Raw genomic sequence first — 19,580 nt, 5'->3', positions numbered from 1 at the left:
AATTGGCACTTTTCTTGTATGCACGGGCAGCTGAAGTCCTTTTCGCTGGAAGAAATTTTCTTTTCCCATTATCCTTCAACATTCTCTTGGAAGAATTGTCTCAAGGGAAGTGAGTGAGTCAAAAAATATGCCAAGTTCATGTCATGGCTGTTTCGGCGTTTCTTTCTCTTGCTGGCCTCCAGGAGCTTTATTGGCAAGTGTTTTTAAAGGAAATATTGGCACAGGAAGGCCTTATTGTTTATGTCATGAAAGTCTCTTGGCTTCTTCTGCCTTGTTATTTTCTCCCTTAAATGGGGAAATTAGGAGTGGGGGGACTGAGAAAGGAAAAGAGGAGAGAAGCAGAAACTATTGACGGTTGCTACCAAAACTCTTCCCCTACATCAGGATGTATTTTGGTGAGTCCTGTCTTTGCTTTTTCTCTGTTGCTGTTTTTCAGGCTCTGCTACAGCTGGTAAATGGGTTTCTAAATGCATAAGTGTCCTTTTTATGCCTTTCAAGATGTGGCACTTAGAGAGTTTTTGAAAGAAGCCAGCAGTTTTCTGCTGGACTCTCCTCTGCCAGAACAGGGCAGGGAGAGGCAAATGCAGAGCACAGCCAGGGCCAGATCACTGCTGCCTTCTCACATGCAGATCTGAGCTCTGTGATGGGCTGTGGAGAACATTTCATTAAATTCTTTTTAGTTCTGTGTAAGGTTTGCGTACAAAATACAATGTGATTTACAGGGAAAAAAAATAAAATTAGGAAGTTCTGCAGAGCAGATGCAGCGGGTACAGAGAGAAACAATACTGAGATGGTGCATGGTCAGAAATGTTGCTTGTTAAAAACCAAAGCAAAAAGCAAAAGCATTTCATCAAATGCATACACGTTCTTAAAAAAAAACCCCAAACCAACAAACCAACCCCCCTCCCTCTACCTAAACTTACTCATACGCACTCAGGCAATTTTGGCATAACATAAAAGCACACAAAAAAAGAATTATGTCCAGTGCAGCAATAAAAATTGCTGTAACCTATTACCCTCAAATTAGGTGAGAGTTGGAAAGTCTCTGAGGATGCTATTAAAGAATTAAATATTAACATTTCAAAGAATGTTTCAGTATTTAATTTTTTTTTATTTGGAAAGTAAAAAGTTAACTCTCCTTGTGATATGTCATGGCAGAAATTCTGTTTCTAAACCAGGTTCGTTTTTATCTATGATATTTGCCTCTCTGATATTTGTGTATGCAGCTCAAAGATCTAGGATAAAAAATTCTTTCAGGTTAATGTAACAAAGGTATGCATTGATGTACAAAAAAAGCATAACCCTATTTCTTCTGGATTTGTTACCACAGAAAAAGAAATTTAAAGCAAATGCCTATTTTTGTGAGTTAAACAGAGAAAATGACATCTAAACCACTTTTCTTTGTATCCATTTAAACTAAAGATTGTCTGTGGAATTAAATGTCTATTTCAAGGCTCTGATGCAGTTTTTGTGATGTCTCTTCAAACACTAAGTATTTGTTGTTATATAATTCTTTTTGTTGTGGCATCTTCCTTGCATTTTGGTGATGCCTTTTTGGAATGCTCTTTTTCAAAGGAAAGAGAGATGATTAGTCTTGGCTCTTTAAATCTATATTGTTTCACTTTTCAACTCTTTCATGTTCTTTTGTTTTTTAACCTACCTATTTGCGGCATCTGTGCAAAATTCTGTAGTGAATAACAGTTTGTTTTGTGGAAGCTTTTCCCTTTCCCCTCTCCTTCCAATTTTGTACTTGATTTATGCAAACCTTGCTTTGACTTTCTTTAAAAATGTATATACAATTGAAGGTTAGTTCGAAGTTCTTGTGGAACATGCATTTCTAGACCTGGATGTTCTTAGAGCTTGTTATTTTTTCAGATTTGGGATCTTGCTCAGCCTGTTACAGGAAAAGTAACTCCCTGCCAACATTAGAATCCAGGGAGCAGGAACCTGGATTTTGCTTGGAAAACATCTTTAGGAAAGGTGACTGTGGCTTTTATAGTCCTGCCTTCAAGTGTTTTTACCAAGACTGAGCCATAAGAATTATATTGTAAAATGGTAGTTAGAAAACCAGGAAAAAATACCCCTTCTAGCAGCACTAGCATATTTTGTTTATAATTCATTTGTATGAATACAAATCTGTAACAGGGTAATCACTTAAAAGAATATCATATTTTCATAGAGGATGTTGCAAGTGAGCCATTTTCACTTTGTTGTGATTGTTATCTAGAGTGAACCATAATATTTTTTCTGGTTTTTCTTTCTGTGTGTACATATACCTGTGTCTATGAATATATTTGAATAGTTATATCAAAAGATAAGCATGGTAATACTTATGGTAATATCATCATGGATTTTTCTTCTATATTAGGAATCCTACATTTGTCACTTCAAGCAGACAGAAACCTTTGTGCTGTGTTTTTTGTGTCTCATGTCATAACACGAGAAAAAACAAACCATAAAACTGGGTGTGAATAACTGTACTTTGGCCTGTGTCTGCTATCCACTTTACCAGACAGCCAAAATTCATTAGACATGGCAGTAAAAGTTCAAAATTAAATCATCAGCCCATATCTACTGCTCCAGTGTCAGGTACACTGTGACAATATTACTTTATTATTATGCTGGAGCACCAAGTGAAATCACCTGTTTCCTTAGGGAAACTGTTTCCTTAGAGGAGAAGTCTTTCTCCTCTGTCCCCTGAAACTTTAAGGTCCCTTCTGAGCTAGGAAGCCCTCAGTTTGGGCCACTCCATTGGTATTGGGCTTGTTGGTTTCCTTAGCAGTGAACTGTAGGAAAGCTGCCTCCTCCTTTTCAAGAGCTTTCCCCTCTCTCCCACAGCTCCATTCATTTTTGTTGCATTGGAGAAATAAAAGAAAATAAAAATTGGATATGGTTAATAACAGTCTTGTAAAAACAATTTTCATAATTCAGAACGTTTCATTTTCTGGCAGCCGGACTGTCACATGTGCGTAGAGAGCTGATCAGGATGAGTGCTCTCAAACCACAGCTACAGTTCAGTGCTTCAGCATGAAATGAATGGGAACAGGGAGTAAATTATAATGTAGGATTGTGTTGTTCATCATGCAGGCTAAACAGTCAGGCTTAACAAGAAGAGGTCAAAATTCACAGGTCTACCCAATTCTTCAAAGGAGGCAATGATTTGGGTAAAAATTATGATCCTTTTATAATCTACTTGAATTTCCAGAAGTTATTAATAGGGTTCTTTCCTGAAGGCTTATAAAGAATTAAAGCTCCTGTGCACTGAAAGGGAAACTCTTGTAGTGAATTAATAGCAGGTTAAAAGTTAGGAAGCAATAGGGAGTAAATCATCGAGTGGGGGAATCCTGTAGGGCATCAATCCAACATATGGAAAAAGGGGTTAATATTGAAGTAATAAAGCTTGATGGTGGTGCTCGAGTCAACTGGGAAGAATTGTACAAGGATTTGACAGTATTGAGTGTGACTGGGCAATATGATGGCAGAGGGAATTCAGTCACAATAAATGTTAATATTTTAAAAGGAGAAGAATGCAACCACAGTGGTCTTACGGCCACTTAGGGAAAAAGTGGTGGTGTCTAATAGATTTTTAATAAAGGTAACAGCTGAATGTCCATCATGTGTGAACAGCAAACATTGTGAATTTTTAGGAAAGAGACAGAGAAAAATGTCATATTCTCAGTGTTTCACTCTACATAGGACTGCAAGTAACGTGGTCTTTGTTCTGACCTGTTAGATTTTCATGTCTGTAGTGTTAAAACACATATAACAGCACAGTATTTTCAGTCCTCAGATGCATCTTTTTCTGACATTTTTTAGATCTAAAAGCCCTATAATATGAAGAACAAGTGAAGATAGACTAATGCCTACCAATGTTGTAACACTTTGATAGAAGCATCTAGCAGTTTCTTACTGGTAATTACGAAAGGCAGACACTGAGAGCATATCTGAAAAATAAAAGGAGTGAAGGCTGTATGAGATTTTAGTGAGTGAAGGCTAGGAAAAACTACAAATGTAAACAGCTTTATGCTGAACAGAAGCCCTCCTTAATAAATAAAGACAGTTCATCTGGGGACTTTGCTGTAACAAGCCTGTCTTCCATAATGTTTTATTCTGGAATGGGTTAGTTCCAAAGCACTTCTTGACTGTGTGGATTCAGATATATGTACATATAACCGCTGTACCTATCAAATCCTTTATTTATTTCAGAGCAATTTTACCCAGAAAAACTTATGCCTGTTAGGTACCAGTATTGTGGCCATAAATATGCAAAATTAACCACTTTGCCATGTACTTTCCAGGTATAGTAACTGCTACATATTTTGTATATATTTCAATTGTTCTCTTGGTTACAAACTTGCACATGAAGTATGAGATACATTTTTTGATTTCTACTTTTCCCTCCCCATCCATCTGAAGGTCTCAGATATTAAAGAGAAGAAAAATATTCTAATTATGCATTCATGAAAGTCATTGGTCTTCAGATAATTTTACTTATGTTTTTATATAATGTTAAAATTTCACAATTTCTGGCAAAAAAAATTACAAAGTTCTTTGTCACCTAAAAAAGGCTTGAGATTACACTGACCAGACTGTTCTTCAGAATTATATAGGTGTATTCAAACAGTTTAGAAGATTATTATCATTGCTTCCCCAATTAAAAAAAAAAAAAACACTAAGAAAAAAAAAAGCTAATATTGTTCTAATATTCATCTAATATGTACATAGAAGTAATAAGTAATTTTATAATTTACACAAATTTAAATAGAAAAAGATTAAAATTAAAAGCAGAAAACCCAATGGATAATAAAATGTGATTCTTCACAGAAAAAGTAATATGAAGATTTCTACTATATAAATAGACTCTGCATAATGACAGAAAATGTTATTTCTGCATTGCTTAATTTCTCATTTTTCTCCCTGACATTTTGAATCCCGCATTAGTCTGTAGAACAGATTCAAAATATCAGAGGTAAAACAAAAAGCCAAACTTTGTCTTCAGGATGTAGTTTCACTAACTTGATTGGGCATTACTCAGAGCAGATCCATTTTTAGCATATTGCAATTTGCATACTGACCTTTTCTGCACTGTGAATGAAAATTGATGCTGTGATGTGTTGATTAGTCTCTTAAAATAATGTTTAAGATTTCATTTAAATATATTGTTTGGTGAACAATAATGACATCTCCTCTATTACAATAATAAAAATATCCACTACAATAATAAAATAAATCTAGATTGCTTCCAGAGAGCTGAAAAATATGATCTTACAAAGCTAAGCTTAGTTTTCAGAAATGCTCACTGACATTTTCTGTCTTTGGTAGCTCTCAGTAAAGTGCAGAACTGTTGAAAATTTAACAATCTTATGCAGGATGGATGTAGACATCAGGTCTGAAATGGGGGAATGTGTACATTTGCATGTGTGCATATGCTGATGATAATAGTTTGGAAAAATACCACCTCAAAACTTTAGACAGAGCTGCTACTCCAGGTGAGCTATGTAAATGGATGCTTCTATTTCTCTTTCAGTGTGCTCACTGCACAATTTAATACAAACTGAAGGTAGACTTCAGGGAGAATAATCTGAAGCAGCTAATGTGTAGATTGGCCTAAGTAATGACTGCAAAATAGGTGCATAATTACTTCGACCTGCTGAGGTCCCAGGTGCAGTACCTGCTCCAGTTTAGAGAGAAAGTGAGCAACAGGAGACCGTCTAGACAGGAGTATCACAAAATACCAAAGGCATGGGAAGCTTAAGTTCTAAGTAAGGTTTTAACAAAGCACAGCTGCTTAGTTTTGTGAAAAGGTGATTGGGAAGACCATGATGACAGTTCTCATGAAATGGATATAAGTTAGCTGTGAAGAAGAGCCAGCATTGGTTGTGGATCTAGCAGGACACTGACAATTGTGTCTACAGTAAGAGAACCCTGTGCTGGGAAAAACACTTGAAAGAAAGGAAGAGATGACCAATACACGATGTTGCCTAGGGTAGGTGTGGTGTTTGAAACTGGCATAAACGGGACTGGGTGTGCAGGAGAGATGCACCAACTGACAGATCTCCCTTAGTCACAGCTGGTGAGGTGCTCACTTTGTCTCAGGTGAGACAAGCTATAGTAGTCCTAATAGATACCTAATAGGTAGCCTGCAGAATTTATATAAACCCCTATGAGATGAAACCTCTTTTGATCTTTGCTGTCCTTCACTACTTCACCCTGCACTTATGCAAATCCTGCTCACAGATTACAGCAGCAAGTCTGTATGGACAGAAGAAGTAAATCCACTGCTGGATGGGAGCTGATCCTCCATTGAAAGAACAAATTTTAAACTTGTGAAATGCTAAAAGTCTGTTGAACACTGCAGTTAATTTCTTAATGCATGGCTTAAGGATGTATCATTACTATACAGAATCTGGGAAAATAAATGCAGATTGTACTGTTTCACAGATGTCATTCAGTGTTGAACTTTCAGCTATGTGTCTTGAAAGAAGGAAGGAAACTTTCCATCCTTCACACTCCAGTGTTCATTCTGAATGATGTTTAATGTACAGCCTACTGTGGCACCTCCTTTAATTAGCACTTGCTGCTTTTCTTCTTCTGAAGACAATTGTGATAGTGGCAGACTTCATGTCTTATTACCAGCAAGATGGGAAAGGCTCCTGTAACTTCTATAACTGATGGGCTGAGACAGTCTGGGTGCCCGTAGCTCCTAATGAGCAGCACATGACACGGTGCAGAGTATTGGCAAGATTAACGAGCCCAGATTTCCTTACCAGCACACTGCCTTGTCATAGCAGCACAGAGAAGGAGTGAGAGAGCATTAGCACATAGTCTGCAATGTGCCTTTGTACTGATGGGAAAATCCTGTGCAACCAGCCGCAGGAATAGATGTGAAAAAAACTTCAGGTTTCTATTTGCAAATCAGGATTTGTGCAAGTGGTTGGGGACTGATGATTGTTATCAGACTGAAGCCCTAAAGGGGGAATCTGCCATTGGCCTTGTTTTGGGAAAATATTCCCATACAGGAAAACAGGTCGGAATATGCTGCCCTCCAAAACTGTTCCCAGTTCTCTTGGCAGCATGAAAGGGTGTTTTTTCCTTTGTTGAAATCCCTGTCAGTAATTTTCTGACATCTCAACAATATGCTTCGTTTTAACAAGAAAACATTATCACATAAGCCCCCTGAAGTAAATAATACTAATTCTGATGTTTTCTAATCAATAGATTCCTGCTAAATTTTCCTCTGTGCTGAAAATTTCCTCTGTACTGAAATAGTTTTTTAATTGCCTTAGTTTGGAAAGCTAATGACACTTGAAATGCTTTCGGACTAAGACTTTGCAAATACCTGATTTTCATCTGAAGTTTCTAATTTTGTGATACGCACAGCTCTAAGGAAGTGTAATCTTTTGGGTAATCTTGAGATTGTGAGGATACAGAAAGACTCACTTGAATTGAATCACATATTATAACCATTGAACTCATAATTTGGCATCTAAAGTGCTTAAAAACACCCACTGATTTCTTGTATTTCCTGACTCTTAAGGAAGACCAGAAAGATGAAATGTTAGGAGGCTGTGTGAAGTGGGATGAAAGAAGACAAACAAACTGAGTATGTGCTTTACCCTACCTTCCTTCAAGGAGATAGCACCCGCACTGGAGAGACCAGAGACTTCATTTGAGATGAAAAAAGCTAAGTGCTGAACAGGACTCCTGTGTAGTTAAATACATGAAGGGATTGCTTTGTGACACCTTGTGACACCTATTTCTCTGTCTGAAGGTTATTTCAGGCTTAATTCTTGGTGTTCTTTATTGCACTTACACACGAGCCCCTTCCAGCTGCCCATAATGAGAGATGCCTTGGAGAGGAATGAAAGCAAAGTGTTACCCCTAATCTGCTGAGCTGGGGCTGATAGTGCTCAGTTCTGGAGCCAGGCAAGCTGTATCCCTCCATGTCTCCTGAAACCAGGAGGAAATGCCCGATACACAACAGAGCAGGTTGGCAGCACTGAGGCTTTCCTCTTTCTGTCTCTCATCTTGTCTGATTTGATCTCTGACTATGAGCTTCCTCGGTGAGTAGGTAGAATTAGCCAGTGTGGGTCTCCTAGCAGCCCTGATAAAGCTGTTTCTCTTTTTACATAAAATATTTAAATATTCCCTGAAAACACAGAAAGAAAATTATCGGTCTTTTCTGGGAGAAGTCTGTGCAGCATGGAACTGAAATCAGTTTGGAGTTGTTTTACATAGATTTAGAAAACAAAACAAGACAAAACAAAATATCCACCAGCTGTGAAAAAGTACTGAGAGAATGAAGCATTGCCCAGCATCAAGTGAGAGTTCATTTGGTGAGTATGTAAAAACGTAGATTTGTTCCGATGATTTACATTGTAGTACTAATTTTGTAAGACAGAAAAACATTTCAGAAATCGGCTGTCCAGCTCCAGAGCAGCTGATACTTATAAACAATGGGTTATAAACACTGGTGAAATTTCATCTGAAAGCCTTGATCTCAGGCAGTGCATCTGAGTTGTGAGACAGTGCACCAGTGAGGGCTGTGGAATTGCAAATGAGCACTGTGCTCCTCTTCTCCTGGGTGGTGTAGGCAGCTTTCTGCTCCAGGCTGCTGCCTACCTTGCCTGCTGCCTTGAGCTATCTCTGCTTTTCCATGAAAGCATATAAGCCGTGGGTAGAGAAAAATGCTTTCCAGTGAAATGGGAACAGAATCAGGATCAGACTGCTTGTTGGTTTTTTTTTTTGTTTTGCAAAGTCGAAGTATTTCAGGTGAATGTCATCTTTATTCAATCACTTGAAACAGGGAATTGATGATCATTGTAAAGAGGGTTTCACTTGAGATCATTCTTGTGTACAGCTGCTGAATGTTATATATGGGCCTCAAATAAAATCTGAGTGTTATATCGAAGACCAGGAGAACTGTGATTACCACTGCCTAAGAATTAGGAAAGTCATCTGCCCATATATTCATCATGATTTTTTAAAAATAAAATTAGTGCAAGTTCTTTCCATCTGATTTAATTATTTTAAATGTTTTTGGGAATTTCAGTAGATTGCAATTAAGAAAAAAATAGTTTTACCTGCATGTCAGAAGTTTTCCCCACTGAGCAGTAACAACAAAAAAGGCATACAGGTTATTTTGTTACTTACCTTGTAAATGTGATTTTTGGCACTGCAGGGAGGTTGATCTACTTCCAAACTCTTGGCTATTTCAGTGCTGAACAAATCCTAAGAAATATAACATTTTGTTTAGCAGCTTAAAATCTTCTTCCTATGTAATAAGAAAAACGCACTACGTATAAACTACCAGTCTTCCTGAGAGAGCATTAATAAAGAATGTATGGTACTGTTAAATATTCTAGTAGCTAAACCAAGCAAGAAATATGTTGGCAATGACTAACATCCCAAATCTCAGATTCTTCCTAGGAGTGCCTGGATTCTCTGGTATTATGCTGCTCTTTGTGCAATTGTTTGCATTTTGTAGCATTGAATAGTGCTTTTGCTCAGTTGTAAATGTGCTGTGAATGCAAGTGGACATTTTTTCAGCGGTTATTCAGAGACATTCAGTCACTGTGTCTGAAAAATTGAACAGATTTTAACAAAAATTGTAATTAAGAAGAGTTAATACATTTAGTGATGTTTCTGGGTTTATATCTACTGTAGTTGTCTTAGTGTGAAAGCAGTCAGATTTCTTTCTGCAGGCTGGCCTCTGGATTTTATTAAGTCTTCTTAATGAACAAGCCTCTATTTCTTCTTCTTGTCTAACTCTCTTTGAGACTTGTAGAACTCCGTTTTGTTTTTGAGGATAATGACTCTCATATATGATTTCTTTTTGTTCTGTGGCATCTCACTTCAGCATTTGAACTAAACTTCAGAAGCACAGATAGCACCCAAAGATAGAACATCTGTCTGCTGTAAAACTAAGCCTTAGTTATTTCAACATCAGTAGTTTACACTCTGAGTGGGGGCACTTGGATTTGATATCTGTGAGGATAATACATTATATACTCCTTTTAAGGATAATTTGTGCAGTATCTAAAGGCAGTAATACTTAGAGAAAATTTTTGTCTGTAGGAAACAAACTGAAAAGAGATCTAAGGGTTATTTTAGAAAAGCACCAGGGAAAAAAAACAATTTGGAAGAAAGATACTTTTGCCTAGTTTTCTAGCTAAGTCCCTATTGTCCCCAAAATAATGCTTTCAATGTAAGAATGCAATAATTTAATGTAGCATTTTTGCTAAGAAATGGGCAATTCAGTTTCATTACCTGCTCTTCCACTTACTGAATTTGAAGACATTAACTCCTTCTTTGGGACTAGGCAAGCAGTGAAATGACTTCAGATGATTTTTCCAGCATGCATATGTTGTGTAGAGACATCTAAAAATAATCATCCCCTCCTAGCTGGTGAAATTATCCTGGCAAAGCCCCTAATACATACAAAGCTATGCCAATGGAAAAGTGCTGCCGCCTTTATCAATTTAGCTGATGCCATTTTGGGGAGATGACGCAGTGTTGGTGGGAGAGGGTTTCCTTCTGCTGGTGTGCATGTGAGTAGAAGGTCAGGAAGAGGCTGATGCTGTCAGGCTTGGTACATGCACCACCACGACAACACGGAACGCTCGATCCTTGGATGTTCTGCCGTGCCCATCCCACTCAGTCCTCCCGAGTGCAGCAGCAGGTCAGCACACACGATGTGCTCAGAACAACAGGCTGGATTGGTTGTTGCAATTTGGGACAACAGGCTGCAGTACTCAACTGCACCCCCACCTCGTGGTAACCCCCAGGCGGCCCTGGTTAACGTCATCTGCATCTGCTGTTACTACTTCTGCCATTTCTTGGCCATCCTTTTTGCTGCTCTTGTGCCTTTTTTCTCCACTCCAGTCTCTTTGCCAATAAACAACCCACCCTTAATTGCTTTTCCCCCATCTTGATCCCATTTTTTCCACATCCATCTCAACCTTGTAAACCTGGCCTCAGGTGACAGGATTGGCCCTGATGGCCCTGTGTGGCTGTACACCCAGCAGGTCCTCTACCCTCCCCCTTTCCCTGTCTGTGGCACTCAGCCATCTCTTGCCAAGCTCCCTTTCACCCATCAGTGAAATCATTGAAACCTGTATAAAGGGTGCAGGAGTGATAGTCCCAGTAGACTTTATTGAGCCTGCTCAATGGAAATGAGTGCAAATGAAGAAGTACAGAATTTGGCATGAGAAGCTCTTCTTTGTGTCCTAATCCCTTGCTAGATGAACATGGTACAAAATAGCTGACGTCAGTAGAGACTCCCTTGGCTTCACAGGCCTTCCAGCAGACCCTTATATTTTCTCTTACTATCTTAATGCTGGCAGGATGACTAATACAGACAGATATCCTAAAGCTGACAAGGACATCTTAAATCTGTCATAAAGGATCTAAGAGAATACTTTTTTCTACAGCGAGCAGATTTTTTATGAATTATAGCCCATTATTCTATAAAAAAGTGCAAAGATGAATCAAATCAAAATTAAGAAATACTTGTAAAATGTTGCAAAAGGATATATGATTGAAAAAAAGATAACTGGAAGAGATACACATATTTTGGCTATAGCTGTTGACCACAGTACCTGAGAAATAAAACCTAGTGGGGTTATGAAATTCCAGCAAATTGATGGATTGTAACCATGTCAGTTTGTTCAGGAGAGATGTCTGTGTTACTAAGGCATTCCTAATGATCCAGTGCTGTCAAATTCCAGCACTCAGGAACTGTGAATCAGGTCATTACTGCCAACTCTGCTATTTCATTCTGAATTTTTAAGAGGTTTTTTTTTTTCATTTTATTGTCTGTATGTACTCAAGGATAGCATTTTATAGTCTACTGTCCCCTGTAGCTTCACAAAATGCTGATAGTATACCAGTCTCCTTTTTGAGAGACCTACAAAGATGGTTTAAAAAAAAAAAAAAAGCCTGGTTTAAAAACACATCTCATCCTGTTTCTCAAGTCTTCTTTTTCTATAATTTGGATAGGATACCTCAAAGAAAATTCTATTTTTAAGTCATTATAAATAACTTCTTATGTAAGATTCTCCAACAACTTCACAGATACTAAAAAATAAGCCCTCTCTAGAAGCCAGTACATTTTGTGCTTCCCATATACGCAAACTGCTTTGTCATTTAGACCAAAGTCTCTTAGTGGATGGCAGAGCATGAAAATAAATCTGGGGATCCTGAAATAAATCTGGGGATCCTGTTCTGATAAAGTTTTCCTGCAGCTGGTTGCAGATACCTTCCACAATCAATACAAGGTGTTCTCTCATTCTGTCAATATCTTTGGGTTTTTTCTAATTAATCTATCTGTTTTTCATAGTAGAGGTACTCTGTTTTGAATTGCACAAAATAACAGAATGCTCCATGCTGTATTTTTTTTTCCACAGAAATTTCACTATGAGCTATTGCAATCTCCACATATTATATCTTGGCACAAAACACTACCTCTGCTTCTGGTTTGCATCATTAACTATCAGATTGGCTGCTCAGTGTGTTTATAGGATACAACAAGAAATAGCCTGTTAAATCTGGCTGGTTGGTACAACTGATGTTGAATCATTCTGCTCCTGTGTTCTCACATCGTACAGAGAACAAAATCGCATAAAACTAATAAGCTGTAAAATAGAATTAAAGTCAAAGGCAAAGAATATGCCCAAGTGTTGTTAATAAATTGAGAATAACTTTCCTGAAGTCTAAAATAGTAAACACTGAGAGTAGACTAGAAGTGGCTTCTGTAAAACTGTTTTGAAGTAAAGGATGCATGCCAAGCATATATGATTTAATAACAGCAGTTCTGATGGCTTATCTGTAGATCTTACTGGCATACTGTTGGAACTGAAGTGAGTATTATCATCTCCACCTTATGGATGAGGAAGCTGGGTAACCGTAAGAATAAATTTTCAACACAGAACATGAGGCAGTGCTGATTCCAATTCCCGTTGCAACTCCCTAACTTTAATTATTTTTCTGTGAGCTTCAATTGTTTCTCTTCATTATACAGAACTTGTTCTTTCAGCACAAGGTAATTTCGATAACACTGAATGTAGATTAGATCCATCTATTAATACTTATGAAACTTATTAATTCTAAAATTGCTGTGATAGATTAGCTCCTTCCCATCACTGGATGGGAGAATGCCCACATCCTTAATTTAGACTGGTGTGTTGCTTTTCACACTTAATATTTTTCTTCTTGAGACACTGTGGAAAGCAACAGGAAAAGAATGTCTCTGATGCTTATTTTAGCATGTTTCCAGATAAGCCTGGTGGGAAGTATGTGGAATATCACTTCTAAGATCATGTATTTCCACTGTCCTTTTTAATATCCATGCGATGCTGCTGAGATAAATCATGGGAAGCCTCAGTATCAGCAATACAAGGGTGATTTCCCATTCTCCTTCTCATTGATGTGAGTGGCATAAAAACTGTCTCTGAGTGTCTGGCTAAAATCAAACTGCATATTAGTTAAATAGAAATGGTGCTAAATGGAGGACTGAAATCTACTGAAAAAGTAGCAATTTCCATCTTGACTTGCATTTGGGGCTCATTTTGCTTGTGGGTTCTCCCTTCTCTCTTTGGCTTTCTTACTGTCTCTCTTTTCAGAGCAATCTTTCCTGAGAAAAGCAGCGAAAATTCATCTGGTAATTTGACTTGGGTAATCCTCGCATTTGTATCTTCCATCCCTTACCATTGCAGTGTGGTTATGTAGAGTTTTAACCAGAAAACTCTTCAGTTCCTTGGAACTGTTCTGTGTGCTGCACCTCTGGGAGCACTCCCTGCTTTATCACTGTCTTGCCCCTGGCGCTCCATACCAGGTGGGATTCAGCATCTTCCTGCTAACCTTTGAAGCTGTCTCTCTGCTAGGTGCCTTAAAACAAAGCTTTCCTTGAATGGTGATTGCCCCTGCTTGCAGCTATGCTCTTCAAGGATCTGTTTGTTTGTCAGGCAGCAGATGCACAGGAGCAGCACGCAGAGATGGAGTCATCAGGGCCATGGCTTTGGCATTTGGAAGTGGAGCCCCTCAGGAATGAAATGCAACATCCAGTTTTCCTGTTGCACAGCTACACAAAGAAGATGTAAAATTAGAACAGAAGGAGAGATTAATTGGAAAATTGAAAAGGAGGAGAAAGGAGAGAATTATGTATTAAAGAAAATCCTGGCTCATCCCACTGACTCAGGAGAGCAAAGAAACTCAGATAGATACCTTGGTGTTACCTCGGTCACATAGCCATCATGAAATACTGTAGTAATGAGAGTTTAATGAACTTAGTAAAAGGGGTGGATAAGATTTCTGCATGTAATTTTTGGTGTTCTTTCTAGGGAAAATGTATCTGCTCATACAAGGTTTTGCTTCAGACACTGGGAGGATGCTGCTTCCATACTGACATCCCTCTGCCCTTTCAAGACCCTTAATTTCACTGCTTTGACAAATACATGCTCTAAGTCATAAATAAGGGTTGAATGCAGGCAATAGTGAAACTGGAAAGATCTGAGCCAACTACTGACAAGCCAGGGGAAGCAAAACAGCTTCAGATGTGCAACTCACAACTCAGGGGAAGTAGGTGCTGCTGTACAGGCCTTACAATTGAATTTCTCCTTCTCTGTTTTTCCATGCTTTCCTTCCAGAGGCTTGGCTTCTTTGTGTGTTGTCTCCAGCATGGACCTATGCCTCAGTGCACCTACAAGCAGGCCATCCTTAAAGCTGTCATTTCTTTCAGTAATTTGGCTTTCTTTATCATTCTGAGCTTCTAGAACAGGTTTCCAAACCTCATTGTCTCAGGACAGGTCAATATGGATCTATTTATGATGGGTCATATTAAAGCATGTTCAGAATCAGCTGTTATTCTGAGTCTTACTGCACTTCCACTGCTGCTTCTTTGATTCTTTACCTTTTATAAGCAAATGCAAGCTTTCTGAATGTATTCTCACTCTCTGTACAGAAGATAGATCTATTTGTGGAGCTTTTCATGGCTTCTCTCTGACAGGCGTTGCTGTCCCTGAAGGCCATCCAAAAGCTCCTTGTTAAAAAATTAATTCTCCTGTTCTCATTTACATCATTCTGCAGCCCCTCATGTTCCTCCTCTGCACCTGTGAGCTGTCTCACAGTGGAAGTGCCATCACAGCGAATGCAGGGATGGGGTGTTCTGCCAAGAGTGGCACAAAGACTGGGGGGTGGCGAGGTGAGCTTCCCAGGCATGCTGCCTGTGGAGGTGTGGAGCTACTGAGATCAGCGAGGAGGGCATCAGGGTGAATGCAATAGTAGAAATCTGACAGCAACAAAATGCTGCACCAGAATCTTCCAGCCATGTTTTGATAACTTATAGGTGAAGGTAAAATACATAGAGGACATAGCAAGCTGAAGAGGTCAGTTGCAGATTCCTCACTGCTCAGAAAGATTGTCTTTTGGATGGGTTACTATAGGTCTTATTCAGGTGTGCCCCATAAGCTACTTTATTTATTCTGTTATTTTATTCATTTTACTCCTGTTTTCATATAATTGCTTTTCTCTGATAGAAACAGGGAAGAAAACATTTAATGTCTAGGCTGGTCTTGGATTTTAGTGTTGTTAACAAATTTTCAGAACAAAGTTTATGTGGCAAGTTCAGCTAGCTAACTCTGCCAGCTAAGTCCTTCCTGTGTGTGGTCTTTATTATTTAATTGGCCCACTGTTAAGTTTAGGTAATTTAGCAATGATGTGGACTTGGGTTCTTGCTGGAAATGTATTGTCATAAGTACTAGACTTACTTAGTGCTAAAGGGAAGACTGACTTTACCAATTCATACTCCAGAACATACAGCTAGCACTTTTTGGTGCCTTTCTTCAGTGTATAAGGATCTAAACACAAAAAGTTATAATGAATTGTGTTTTCTTTCCTTTTTTTTTCCCCAGTGCAAGACTTACAATCTTCAAAGGTGTTTCAGAAAGCTTCAGAAATAATTAACAATTTAAAAGTAATTTCAATGCATAGAGTAATAAATGCCCTAGTTTATTACAAAATAAATCAACCCATCCTGCATTCTTCTGGTGTGCCATTTTATGAGACAGGGTGAGCCTCATCTCCATACCCTTGCCTTTGAGCAGCTGTGGTCTCCTGCCACTTGGTGCCAGCTGGGGTGGTCACCAGCCACCTCACAGGGATAATTCAACTCACTAACCCAGCACAAAACTTACACAGCAAAAAGTGGGTATTTTCTGCAGAGTCAGTGAAGCGAGTCAGGTCATGCAAGGGGTAGAAAGGGGCTGTGCTACAGAGAACAAAATCTTTTATGTCTGTCCTCATTAAACATTATGCCTATCCTTAAAGTTTTCACCAGTTTTTATAGTGTTTTGCATGAAGATTTTTAATGGGTTGACTGTTAGCCTCATACTTAAAACTCCCTGTGTCCCATGTGTTAGGCCTTCTTTATTATCTTTATTTTGAAACTTGGCTGTTACTACTAATTAGTTACTATTAATATATAGTTGTGTTGCATTTCAAAGAGTTGTGGCTATACAGCAAAATAAGCATTGTGGTATTGGCATTTTCTAGAGCTATTAGCATAATTATTCCTTTATTAAAAATTATTTCAAGCAATAAATTAATGCCTGATGTGATCTACATACTAGGAATAAAAAATACCCTCCTGTATTTGCAGTAAACTTTTATCCATTAGAATATGCCACTAGACATTAAAATCAAATCACCTAAGGAAAGCAGCTTAACTCCTCTTTATCTTCAGCAACTTCAGCAGTTTTGCAGAGCCACCTGTAACTCACAGTGGTTCAACAGCTCCCCACTCATGACCCCGTACAGCCATACCAGGAACTAAATAAACCCTACTTACTAGCAATTAACGTGATTTAATTTAAAACACACTGACAGATGCATAATGGGTTAATTAGAAAATAAGTAATTAGCAAATAGGATGGAAAAGGTTAAAAGGTTGTGGACTTTTGTTGTTTGCTTGGGAGAGATAGCGAAATCATCAGCGGTTAAACTTTTTCTTTTAATTTCTGGGCTTAATTCTATTATTGTTAGCTGTAAATGAGGCAGCAAACAAGAAGAGAGGGGTAAAAAAACAAGAAGAAATCACTGTTTTATCAGACATACTGAAAGGCCATTGTTAACACTTAGGCTATGTGATTTATTTCCAGTCTGCACACAAAAGTAGGCACACATCTATGATGTTTGTACTTAATATCAGTATGTATAGATATTCTGAGAAGAAGTAGTTGTCCTCTCCTCTCTACACTGGGCCCCCAGTGAGGTCAGGAAAAAGGGTATAAGACATGATAGAGATTAGAACACACCTCTTAGGAAACTCTGCCTGCCTTAAAGACTAAAATCAGTGAATTACTTAGTTGGGAATATGCCGTAATGTGTTTGCTCTAAAAAAAAAAAATTTCAAAAGGAATAGGACTTTGAATACGGTAACTTCTGAGCTGTGAAAATCCTCAGCTGAAATCCAGTTAATTACATGCAGTGCTGGTTATACAGACAAAGCCATTACAGAGGGTATGAGCAATTTTCTGTTTAAAGAAAATAACGAAATAAGAGCTTCTACTTCATTTTCACAAGTATTATTCCTTCTCTCCATGACTTTTGTCTGCCCAAAACCAGAAGCAAATGGGCATTTAGATCATTTTAATACAGTCATATTTTATGACCACTAGCTTATTGCCAGGTAACTTGAAACTCTTTATTTATTTATAATAATTATAAATGTATTGATGTATCTATGAAACATGTGGTTTGTATTTTGAAATTTCAGCGAGAATGTTTGCAGAAAGCCTTCTCCAGTCTGAGCCTAATTTTTACTGAAGTCATTGAATTTTTTCTTTTGAAAAATAAGCTTTTGGGTGAACCTCAGAAATAGCAATATAAAGTTTTCCATTTCAAAATATCAATTAAAACCAGGCATGATTTTTTCTTTTTAAATATAGCTGCCTGCTAACCTAATTACATGTCCACCAGTAACCATTAGCATAATTTGACCAAATTTCCCATAGCAGTCACATTCTTCCATCATTCCTTGCTCTCTTTTGAATATGGCTATCCCTGTGATCACGTCCTCGTCACTTCACCAAGCCACAGTTAACTCTCAACAGATATTTGTCACTCCAGCCCCATAATCATTTAACTTTACATGTCTGTCCCTCCCTTTCTATTAGTCATACTTTTTTGTGTCTCTGGTGTGCTTTCAATGTGCCTTCAGGGATGTTTTCTGCTTTACTGCTTGATATAAAGCCTGAACCTACACATCCAGAGATGCCTTGTCCTCTTTTGGTGTGTCACACTGTCATCAACACTGTCATGCCCTTTTCCCTTGAGCCACTTCTGGAGTGGCAGGCAAAGGCTCCATGTCTGCCAGTTTGACTTGTGGAAAGGATCTTGAACAGATTCTAGCTAGACTTTATTCACCCACCATAGTTCTTGTGGCTAGGGATACAGATTTTAGAAAACAACTAACTTCTGCTTCTGGTCTGTTACTTTGATTTTGTTGAAAATCAACTCCTTCAAAATTCTTTCCCAATTATAATTGAGTTTAAGCCATATATTTCATGTCTGGAATCTGTGTCAAACATTTCAGAATTCGGTGGTTTGGCAATTCAGCTATCAGTTTTTACGGAAAACAGAATCAAATTTGGAAACTCATCAAGTTACACAATAGACAAAACTCATGACGCTAAATCCATAGCTATAAAAGCATCTCTCATTTTGTTTTCCAAGGTTTTCTGCAAAGTTTTATATATTTGCACACTGTAATTCAAAACCTGCAATACAGTTAACAAATTTTTCATTTAGATTTTTCTTTTCATTTTACAATTTATTATTTTCAACTAAGTGGTGACTTTCTGAAGCTCTGGTTAAGAAAAGCAGAAAGCCTAAAGCTGAATTAATTCTGTTCATATCTGAATCCCTGAAAATAGCTCAAACAAATGCCAGTACCAATCTTTAGGGTAATACTTATCCCTATTCAGAGTGACATTTGTAGATTAGAACATACTCATTTCTGCTTCACTGATTTTTTAGGCACAGCATATATAAGATGCATTGACAAAATGCATTCATGTTAACAACAGTCATCCAGGTACCTCCCCTCCTGACATTTAGAAAATATTCTTTTTCTTTATCTATTCCATCATAAGGGGGGAAATTCACCAGTTTCAAGGAAAGTATTTGAATTTTATTATCTTTGGGATTAACTAACATCAGTCAGTTGCAGAGTAGGTAGGTAATTCAAGACAGCCTTCATCTAATATACATTTCTAAGTGAGTAATAAGAGAAATTGGCTTCAAAGATAAACTGTCCCCTGTTGAAATTTCAGGGAGAGCTAATGTTTCCTGAGTCAACAGAACAAAACAGACAAACAAGGATTAAGTTTTATGTCAAAGCTGTTGTCTGAATGGAACACCCGTGTGCTGGAGAAAGAACACAAAAACCATGAAGAATCTCAAAAAACCACAAAATTATAACTCAAATTAGAGATCTTTTGTATAAACCCTCCCCCCCCCCCCCTTTGCTATTCTATCATTCTTGGCCCTCCAGGATCCTTGCTCAACTGGATATTTATTCAAGT

General features: G+C 38.0%; 1 protein-coding gene across 11 annotated transcripts in view; it reads left to right on the top strand.

Annotated features, from left to right (window-relative positions):
• THRB (thyroid hormone receptor beta) overlaps positions 1-19,580 on the top strand; it is a 156,090-nt gene that overhangs the window by 79,340 nt on the left and 57,170 nt on the right. The window contains exon 1 of one of the 11 annotated variants that reach the window (XM_064414667.1): positions 380-395. The exons of the other annotated variants lie outside the window; for them this stretch is intronic. The gene's annotated coding sequence lies outside the window, so the exon portion shown is untranslated. Of the gene's footprint in view, positions 1-379; positions 396-19,580 lie in introns of those variants that run through there. 11 annotated transcript variants of the gene reach the window in all.

Source organism: Passer domesticus, chromosome 1, assembly GCF_036417665.1.
Source record: "Passer domesticus isolate bPasDom1 chromosome 1, bPasDom1.hap1, whole genome shotgun sequence".
In the NCBI taxonomy this organism is placed as follows: domain Eukaryota; kingdom Metazoa; phylum Chordata; class Aves; order Passeriformes; family Passeridae; genus Passer; species Passer domesticus.
The sequence above is the reverse complement of the archived record's forward strand: the minus strand, read 5'-3'. Positions and strand labels throughout refer to the sequence as shown.